This window comes from Nelumbo lutea, chromosome 1 (assembly GCF_056320005.1).
Source record: "Nelumbo lutea isolate HS-2025 chromosome 1, American lotus-T2T, whole genome shotgun sequence".
In the NCBI taxonomy this organism is placed as follows: domain Eukaryota; kingdom Viridiplantae; phylum Streptophyta; class Magnoliopsida; order Proteales; family Nelumbonaceae; genus Nelumbo; species Nelumbo lutea.
Genome location: NC_142684.1, coordinates 99,827,770 through 99,838,780, shown reverse-complemented (window position 1 = coordinate 99,838,780; position 11,011 = coordinate 99,827,770). Strand labels below are relative to the sequence as shown.

At 36.7% G+C, this 11,011-nt stretch overlaps 1 long non-coding RNA gene across 1 annotated transcript; it reads left to right on the top strand.

Annotated features, from left to right (window-relative positions):
• Positions 1 to 722: 722 nt before the first annotated feature.
• LOC148876393 (uncharacterized) lies at positions 723 to 8,547 on the top strand. The gene is made up of 3 exons (XR_016105286.1): positions 723 to 1,020; positions 7,520 to 7,699; positions 7,778 to 8,547. It is a non-coding gene; the product is annotated as an uncharacterized LOC148876393 (long non-coding RNA).
• The last annotated feature ends 2,464 nt before the right edge of the window (positions 8,548 to 11,011 follow it).

Sequence of the window (11,011 nt, the reverse complement as noted above, 5' to 3'; positions counted from 1 at the left end):
AATGAATTTATTATTTTATATCATATAATATAATATATAAAATATATTTTTTTTATAATTTTATATAAAACTATATAATTTTTATATATTAAAATCAATAAATATTATAATATAATCAAATTTGGATTTTAATGGGATTGGATAAAGTATGAATCCAATCCAATTATTAATCGGATGCAAATTGCAAAAATCGAATTGGATCTGATTACATAAATACAACACCTGAATTTGAAATAATTAGATAAGATGTCGATTGGGCCATGGAGTTCCAAATACCATTGATGGGCCTAATTGAAATGGTTCAACTAGCTGGGTCAATAATAGGTTGAAAACATTGTATAAAATTATTAAACATAATAAAAATAATTATTAAAGATAATAAAAATAACTTAAGTAAATATAATAAAAACCAATTGAACATAATAAAGGATAATTTAATAATTAATTAAGCATAATAAAAATAATAATTAATTACTAAAAATCAAAGAGTATAACGAAAAGAGTCGTAGAGATCTTAGAAAAATGGAGATGGAGAGAGGATGACAACAACGAATGGTGATTGGTGGAAGCTTGGAATAGTGGGTTGAGAAGCATGGAATATAACATTACAGGAAAAATGAAAATTAGCGGCAGTTTAGAAGGTGGCTAAAGGCTGGCTGCCACTAGAAATAATATTCTCTAGCGGCAGTTGTTTAAAACTGCCACTCTAGAATACATCAACTACCACGAAAAGCTGTGGCGCGAAAAACGGCTCACTTTCTCTTTCTCCTCCTCTTTTCCCTTTTTTCTCATTCTCCTCCTGCTTTCTTTCAGTCTTTCTCTCTCGCGCGCGATCTCTCTCTCACAGTTGACGTCGACCTCTCACCACCGGACGAGAACACTGACATGAATTTATCTCTCTCTCCCCTTTTCTCATTCTCTACTCGCTCTCTTTTAGTCTCTCTCACGCGATCTCTCTTTCTCAGGGTCAACGTCGACCTCTCACCACCAGACGACATCCAAGGACACCGGCATCAATAGGTAACCTCTCTCTCTCTCTCCTTTCCTCATTCTCTGCTCGCTCTCTTTCAGTCTCCACTATAGAATACATTTCCTTGTTTCTCGGTTTGCATTTGGTGGCTTTGCATCTTCCAACTAGAATAGCATCAGAAGGATCACTTACACTGGAACATGAGTGTGGTATGACATCACAATAGACACACATAGTAGCTTTTCTATAATGAGAGCACCAAATACCTAGAATAGAGTTGGATATTATGTCAGGCATGCATGAAAGGGGACTGAGCATTTGCTTTTTCTTGGCACTTCAATAATTGAATAGATAAATTATTACATGAGAGAAAATTACCATAATTCTAGGTGAAGAAGCATGTATAATGTCAGGCTTGAACCTGGCAACCTCTAAGATTATTCTAGGGCTGAGTGCCAGTGAAAGAGGCACTTTTTGATACCAGGGGCAGGGAAAACTGCCAAAAGAAAAACAAGCATTAGTAAGAAAAGAAGATCTAAACCATACAGATGAAATATAATAAGGCTACTAAATTAAAAATAGCATGGATGACAAACACAGCAGCAGATCAAGTAGGACAGATTCTTAAGTCACAATTTTACAAGGATTCAAGAATGAAAAAAAAAGAACAAGGAGAAGTTGAAAAAATCAAAGTTGGATTTCTCAGCAAAAAAAAAAAAAAAAAATCAAAGTTGACTCGAAAGATGGTCCAGCATCATTAAAATATTAGTACTATTTTCTCAAGCTAGAAAAAGAAGCCCCAAAACAAAGTAACAAAGCAGGCCTAATTGAAATAAACTTTAATTCCTCACATATTCTTCTTTTTTGTCAATATTTGAATTTGTTTTGAGTTAATTCTCTAGCTTTGAAGGCTGGTCATTACTTGTCCATTGCGGTTTCTTGGTCATTACATGTGTGCCCAACCAAACACCTCCGTGGAACTCCAGTTTGCTTGGATTTTATTGTCAAAACCCTCCTACTTGAATGAGTAGTTTTTGAAATGAAAAAGGATTGGATTTTTGAAATATGAGTAGAGTGCCACCTACCAGCTTTAGAGGGGTGTGGTATGGGGAGCACTTCTTGTTGAGTAGCTGGGACCCGTGAAGTGATCCTACAGAACTAGAGGAGATCAAGAAGTGGTTGAGCTTTTCCATAATTGGGTCTTCACCATTTTATCTTATTGACAAAAAGCTGCAAAATTTTCATGCCTGAGTTATTCATGTACCTCCCTTATTCTTGTGGGTGAAATTGCTTCCAATGCACCATGGAAGTGTCAACTGTCCACCTTCTCCTTACACTGTCCATCTCCTCCCACAAGAGGGCATGATTATTCTCATCATTAGTGCCATAGACAGAGGAAACCATATTCAAGTTCCACTTCAATCAAAACAGAATACTCTCCAGTCCTGTGGATGACCTTAGTTACTTTGCTACTGTCCCAAACAACCAGCCCCACTGGCATGCCTGAGAGTGGGTCTACAGGACCAATCAAAAGGTTTTTGACTCCAAACACTGGATGGTGGGGGAGTTAATGTGCTACATCTTTGTCTCCTGTATCATTAAAATGTTTGTCTTCCATTTCTCATGCATGGTAACTGTTCACGATTTAATGTCTCTCTGAGCATAGTTTGATAACATTTATATTGGATCTCATGAGAAAAATTCTGATTAATATCCACCCCTTCTTCCCCTGTGGTTGGTATTCGTGCTTCTTGCCTTGTTGTGTAGCCCCAAGTCGAATAGTGAATTTTTGTTCTTTCTGTCTTTTCCCTTGCTATGGTGCACATTCCATTTCATTGCCTTCCAAAGTTCTGTACTGAATAACTATTAGATATTCTATTCTCAATATTGCCTTATAGACAACTCTACAAACAGTGAATTGTTTCTACCCTTTTCTGATGTGTCTTTGAAGGAAAGTTAGTGAATCAACACCCTTTTTTTTTCCTGCTTTCTGGAGCAGCTAGATGCTGCAATTTTTATCATATTTGAGGTAGATTGGGGTGTGCCAACAAGCTTGATGTGGCTTTTAAAATTTTTGTGGCATGGGGCCTGAGCAAACAAAGAAAAATTCCATGGAGAATGGATTGTCACCATGCCAAAGTAACTTGGAGACAGAAGTGTGAGGGATTTCAACAATGAATCTAGCTCTTGCTGGATTCAAGATGAAATAATTTTACATTTTTCTTTGTGCTGGGATCACCGTGGAGTTCTGGAGTGGAAGCTAAACTAAATTTGTTGCAAACCGAATTCTGTGGGGTTAAATGGCACCTTCCATTATAAATTTCAAAATCCATAAAGTCTCAAAATTTATGCTTATTTTTTGAGGCTTCTAATTTGCTCCATTATGGAAATTGGAATTAGTTCCATATATTGGAGTTCAGAACATGCAAAAGTGATGTAATTTGGAAACCTATGGACTTGGTTTGCTCAATTCCTTGTCCAAATTTTTTGATAAAAAAATTCATTGTCCATTTTGATTTACACCTTAATCCAAACATAACCTAAAGGAATACTAGTGGGTTTTAATTTTTAAGTTATCCTAATACATTGCTTGGGTATCCAGGTCATTAAGTCTCCTTAGGCATATTGCTGCATGCCATCTTCTAGAAAATCAAAGTAAACTCGTGGTTAATTTGTAAAGTCTTCTATGTGATGTTTACTTTTAGATTTGCCCAGCCTTTTGCTCATTGTCATTGTTTCTTGCTTTCCACCCTTTGGATGGCAGGGATCTTGTTCTCTTTTATGCTTGAATAAAATTTATTCTGTTGCTACAAGAAATTTTCCCTTTTCTTATGCCATTGTCCAAGAGTTTCAAAAGCCAAAAATCTTTTCATTGAAATCATTTTGGTGCATCATCAGTGTGTGTAACAAGAAGTGCTATTTCAAGTGATATGTGTTTGCATGTTGTCCATGTGTTAGCATGCTAGACCCACTAGTTTTGAGGTGGGTTTATAACACTGTTGATCTCTCCTTTTTTTGCTGGTTGAGTTTTTATTAAATTTTGCTGAATGAAGTTCTTGTATATGGCCTTCTCATCCTTGGAACCATTCATGTAGTCCAAAGGACCTTGTAAAGTTTGATTCTGTCGAGCTCCTTATTAGTGGTCATTTGCCAAATCCTTTCTTTTCTATCTTTTAATTTTTAGTAGTAGAATAAATGACAAAAACAAATTTTTAGTTGTAGAATATTATATAATTTTACTGTGTTATAAGTGTGGTGTTGGAACTTGGAAATTCGGAAGTTGTGATTAAGGGATGATGGGGATGGCCCATGGTTACTGCGACATCACATTTCTAGTGGTTAGGTCTTTAGCAGCTACAGTGGACATATCATTTGGCTCGTCCCAAATTGGCTAATTCATTAGCTGATAGCCTGGCTCAAGCTGGAGCTGGTAGTGTGAGTTACATTGACATTGAGTAACTGCCATATTTTTTCTGTTATCGTGTCTTATGGTTTTACTTCTTGTTCTGAGAGTGTTTTCAATATGTCATTAACCTTGACTGTTGGAATGACCCAGCCACAATCCTGGTTTGAATCAACCTCTAGACCACCATATTACAGAAGCTGTTGGTTGAGTCAATGACCCACGGACCTGGACAGTGAACAGTTCACCGAGTTGACTTGTTCAATGGTCACTAGTTTTATATTATTTTTAATTATTTTGAATTTTTTACTTTTATAATGATGACATCAGGGGTTGACCTAGATGGATGAACTGCTGACCCATTGATCCAGAGGATAAATGGTTCAACCTTCAGGCCAGATTTTAAAACACTGGCTCTGAGTGATCTTGATGTGAATATGCAATCTTCTTCCTTCTAAAGTGTTTCTTTTACTTCTCTCATTGAATCATTTGAAGCTTTTCAGTTACCAATCAAAACATCCATTTGTTACCAATCAAAATATCCAAAATGAAGGATATTATTTGCAGTTGGGAGCAAAAGATGCCTTGTTGAATGCTCTTCTTCTGGAAGCAAAAATATTTAGTATAGGACCTCCACAGGTGTTGTGTAACTTGCAACACACTCTAATTTTGATAATATGTAATTAATGAACTGGAATGAATACTAGGTTTTGGTTGTACTTCTTGTGATTGTTCAATGAGTTGATAATGCCCAAGTAGTATCTGATTTTGTGTGTTTTATTTCTTTTTTTAACCATTTTTTTCTATGCATAGCAGCTCTTAACACAAATCTGTCTTGCACTATCGGCTCTTGTCCTTTGTGCGGTAGAACATAAGAAGTCTATTGAGCAACTTTTTTGCAGTCTCCATCAGGACAATGGGAATATTACTGCTTTAGAGATGCTTACAGTTCTGCCTGAAGAAGTTGTCGAGGACCAAAACAGTGATTTTAACATTAGTTCATCTCGTAGATACCAGTATGGAGAAGAGGTTCAGGAGCTTCATCTAAAAGTGTCATTTTAGATTCAATTTATTTACTGCTTCTTGTGAGATAACATTCTCCCAACTTCATAAATTGATAATAACTTTTGCTGTCCTGCCTCCAAGTGAGAAAGTGGTGGTGAATATATTATGCCTAAGCCAATTTTCTTCCTTCTTATGAGTGAAAAAGGACCAAACATGTACCACAATCCCCTGGGCCTATAGCATCTTCCTCTTCTTGTTCTTCATCACAAGGCATTGCTTCTTCTTGTTCATCTTCCTCAATAAACATAATCGTCCCCTGACTTCCATCATCAAACATGACAAGCTGTCTAGCCCGACAATGTGCTCGTACACATCCAAGTTTTCCACAATTATGACCAAACACAGCAGACCTGGTTTGGTTAGGTTTTGGACTAGGATTTTGAGGAATTTGTTTGCTGGACTAAGGTGGGTGGGTTATTGGCTGGCAGCATTCAACTGGTTGTGCTTGGGAGAGAGTTCAATGCAATCTCCCCACTGGCTGAATCATCCAACTCTCCCTCAATTATACCAGGTTCTGATCCCTTATAGAAAGGAAGTAATTCTATAAATGATGTAGCGTCACTAACTTGGAATTTTGCATGAGCAACCATCAGGAACACCTTGATATACACTTGCAACAAGCATTCAACCTCCCAGAGACCGAACAAAGATAGTTAGATCTACCTAGTGCTGGTGATTCAACAGGTTGCTTGAAACAGGAAATCCTCTGGATTGAAAAAATACCACTTGACTTTTCCTTCAAACTCATTGGGGTGGGAAAACATCACATAAAGCTTGCAATAGGGCCCTTTGGCCATAATTTGCCTCATTAGTAGAGCTTTTGTTCTACTAGAGTCAAGGTAGACGTCCACCCAAAACACAGTAAGCTTTTGTTCTCATAAGGCTGAAGGGAATGCTGATGCTATAAGTATATGAAATACTTATTTATCAAGTATGTAGATTTCACTTGTTTCTGGGATGTTGTTTATTTATTTAGTGCTCATTTCTTTCCAAATTCTAAGTTCCTGGACTGAAAATGCAACCAGAATAAAATATTTGATTTTAGGAATACTGTGGGAAGACACTGAGGGTGAACTTCTCGGACAAACCAAGGCCTAGAGAACCTTTGTTTCCTGAAAGTGAATACAAGCTTTTTGTTGGGAACTTATCATGGTCAGTCACATCTGAAAGTTTGACAAAAGTGTTCCAAGAATATGGAAATGTGGTTGGAGCAAGGGTTCTTTATGATGGAGAGGCAGGTAGATCTTGTGGTTATGGCTTTGTATGCTACTCATCAAAGCCAGAGATGGAAGCTGCATTTGAATATTTTAATGGAGTGGTATTCTTTCTCTCTCTCTCTGACACACAAGCACACGCATATCTGGACAGAATCTTTGTTTTGGTTCTCTTATTATTTCTTTGTAGTATTTACTTTTATCATGGGCTTGTAGGAGCTGGAAGGGCGAACAATGTGTATTAGCCTAGCACAGGACAAGCGATCTTGAATGGAAAAGCATTCTATAGATTTGGAAATGATCAATCCCTTTTCATTTCTTGCTTTCTATAATGCATTTCCACAATTACCTTGTAGATTGTAATGTGGAAGCTTTCCTTGTAGAAAATTTATTAGTAATTTTCAGTAATGATCAAAGTGGTTTTACATAGCCAAGTCATGGATTTGCTGATAAAAATCACTAAGCTTCCTAGACAAATAAAAATATACTAGTTTCTTTCTTTTACTTGTGAATTTTTTGGGCCTGAATCCTTTAGGCTATGTTTGGTTTGAAGGAAAGGATAGGGAAAGGTAAGGAAACCTTTACAAACCTTATATAAGTTTCCCTGTCTTTCCCTTCCTTTCCCTACCTTTTCCTTCACCAAACATAGCCTTAATGATTTCAAATTTTCAATTTCATTACCTTTGTCTGCATCTAATACACAAAAGGAATGCTGTAAATGTGAGGTCAAATTACTAACTGACAGGCAGGTTACTAGTGAATGCTCATATGCTACATGTGTGTATTTCCCAAGAATATATGGAGGAAGAAGGGCAGTTCAGCTTGTACATAGATAGGTAAGCTTAATTTTCTCTGTGGTTCTTGCAGGAGCTTTTGATGGTGTCGTTGAGCTTCTTGTTCGTGCTGGGAGAAGTCCCCCTGAATCTGTCATGATGATGATACCTGAAGCATGGCAAAACGACCAGAATATGGATACAGATAGAAAGGCCTTGTATGAATACTTCTCAGCTCTTATGGAACAATGCGATGGACCCGCCCTTATTTCATGTAAGAGATGTTATGAGATTTGATACTACACAAATTTCCTTCTCAACTTGTGCTATAACCTATGTTGAAAATTTGCAGTTACTGATGGCCACTATCTGGGAGCCACATTGGATCGCAATGGACTGCGTCCTGGTCGCTATTATGTTACACACAGTGGGAGAGTTATCTTGGAAGACTAAACCCTGGAATGATACTTTTAGTAGATTTTGAAAAACATATCGTTGTAGATGATGCAGCTCTAAAGAAGCAGTATGCCCTAGCAAGGCCATATGGGGAATGGCTGAGAAGTGTTTGAAGCCTTGGGCCTTTCATCTGAGGTTATCCAGAAGTGTTTCAAAAGGACTCCAAGTAGAGTTAAAGGTGCAACATTTGAAATGCTTGCTCTGGATGCTCTCCAATTACATGAGATGGCATTTCCTACTCGAGCTATGTCTCCTGGAAGTGTAGAGGCTGTTGCGCTGCCTAATCCTGGAGATTACCACTGGAGAAAAGGTGGAGAAATTCATCTTAATGATCCTCTTTCTATAGCAAAGCTGCAGGAGGCTGCTAGATCAAAGTTGCAGTTAAGATGTGAACTTATTCAAAATTAGTTTTTTACACCTGGTTCATCTTTGCAACCATTTGATAAAGGATTCAATCAGGGAACATAAAGCAAGGCAACCACTTAGTTAACTTTGAGAGGAGGCAACCAACCGCAAGTGTTTTGAGTTTTGAGAATGGATGATGAAATTTGTATTAGAGATTAATGTATCAATTTGAAACTAAGATGTATATTAATTTGTGATTCAAATGTATTAATTTTTTGGTAGAAAAATATTTGAATGGAAAATGGATCTTTTAAATTGCATTTATATTGATTTTTGTATTTCATTCTAATTTAGACGGATGTAGACAAAATAGGTTATTTGAAGCAAAGCATTAATAATTTAAAAAGAAATTATTGGATTATGTGCAAAAAAATTGATTTAGCGGCAGCCGCTAAAATAAAGTGCGCCAAACTTATAGCGGCAGCTGTAGCAGTAGTTTAAACTTTATACTGGCCGCCAAGAAAACTGCCGCTATAACGTCTAGTGATAATTCTTTTTGTGGCAATTAGCCGGCTGCCGGTAAAGCCTCTAACGGAAGTTTTAGAGACCTTTAGCGGCAGTTTTGACTGTTGCTAAAAGTCATTTTTCCTGTAATGAATCAAAAAATAAGAGAGCATTGGTGTTGTTCATTCCAAAACATGAGAAATTGTTATGGCTAGAATGGCACAATATTTTGTTTTCTAAAACCATCCATTACTCGTTTTAGAATGCGACACATTCATAAAAAAATTTCATTTCTTGTGTTACATTTTAAAACGGCCTGGGGTGAACATCTGCCACAGTACCGAATGTTGCCTTAGAGTTACAAGTGTGGGCTTGTGTTTGTGGTGATTTTAATGTGAGAACTGAAATTGTTTGTGATGATGTCCAAAATGAGGTGGATGAATAGCAGATGAAGTGTCCTGATGACATGGATGAATCGTGCTGGATCCAATGACCTATACAAACAAATGGTTAGAGGCCTCAAGGTGGTTCTCCAGGGAGGAACACTTCAATGGTCCAGTCAGTAAACATGTGAGGTGGTCAGCGAGGCTGTACAAGTGAAAATGAGTTGACTCTAGCCGAATTAGAGGGTGTTAGTTATGAATCACTAGACAAGAGGTTTGGGGGTGTTGGTGCTGACTTTCGCAAATGAGGGCCATAGATCCAATGAGGGCAAGATGTGCGGTGTTCGCTAATGTTGGGCCATAGGTCGAATGAGGGCATGCCACATCAACATGGTCAAGGATACATATCGGTCGTCAAATCGGACAGATGTACTCTTCAGATTGGTCCAATATTAAGGCAAGGATACATAGTGGGCTCATACCCTTTGTAGGTTCTATCAGGTGATAACTGTTGGTCTTTTTTGAGAAAAAAAAAAAAAAACTTCTAGGGTAGGGGATTAGAACATTCTAACCTCCATGGACTTCAATTGTCATTAGTAGCAAGAGCTGTAGAAAGTCCAATGAGGTACAAAAGAGAAAGAAATAAATAGATATTTATTAGAGATAGTGAGATATTAATTAAAGATGGAAGTGGAGTGTTATAATCCTCTTTGATCAAAATATTTCCCGATGACCATTTCTAATAGAATTTCTATTGATTTCTTCAAGGAGAAGACACAATCAGCACAAATAGGCCTAAGAATATGTTCTTTATTTGCATGCCTTTGGCTCTCCTATAAAGATCAATTAGACTAAGTGAGTTGTTTGCCAAGTGGAATTTAAGGCCTTGCTTGGCATCAATTCCATAAAATTTTTAAAATTCATTCTGTTTGAAAAAGAAAGAATTACGAGAATTTTCCAAATTCTAAAAAGGGTAAATTTATAATGCGAGAAAGATATGATATGGAATGAGTTTTGACCAATCAAAACCCACCCTTGAATTTTGATAAATAACACGTTATTTGCTACCACTTATGATTCCACTTTATTGGTCAGTTGTTTTTCAGATATCATTTCTTTTCCATATCATAGTTGCACTGAGTGAGGCATTTAGGATTGGGAATACCAATTTTTTCTTTTTCCTTTCCTTTCCTTTCATTTTCTTTCTTTCTTCTTCTTCTTCTTCTTCTTCTTCTTCCCTATATTTTTCTGCAACTCAATGAGGAACACACAAAAATAGCAAGACCAATCTAAAAGAAACCAGATATCACATAATTTACAATGGTTGTATGTTTTGCTATCCATTAATAGATCTAAGAATACAAATCAAGCTTCATAATGCTATCCAAAGAAACGGGGTCGAATCTAATGATGCACTAATAGAAAAGAAGGCTCCATTTCGAAGAAGTACAAATACAAATATGTAGAGTGCAAAACCTTATATTTTGTATTATTTTATATGTATTTGTACTCTTTCCAAACTGAGCCAAAAGAAAAACCAAAATAACAATTAACCACTCTTCAGTAATAATCATAGGAGTGGTTATTTCTAGTCAAGATGATTGAGCATGACGGAATTTGGTGTTAAAAGAAGAACAGGAGAGCAAAAAGAGTCATTGAGGGTAAAAGAAAGACTATAGAAATGATAGATTAGGTCTTGTGTTCGATTAAAGTATCTATTTGGGTGTAAAATTATATAAGTGCCCACATCTGCTTGTATAACACGGCTACATGTGTTTACTAATTATGAAGTAACTTAACAAAAATGGTGCAGTATGGAAATGAAACACGTTGAGAAAAGTTTCAAAGAAAAGAGTAGAAACCGAACTACTAGGAAGAAGAATTCTTCACTAAATAAT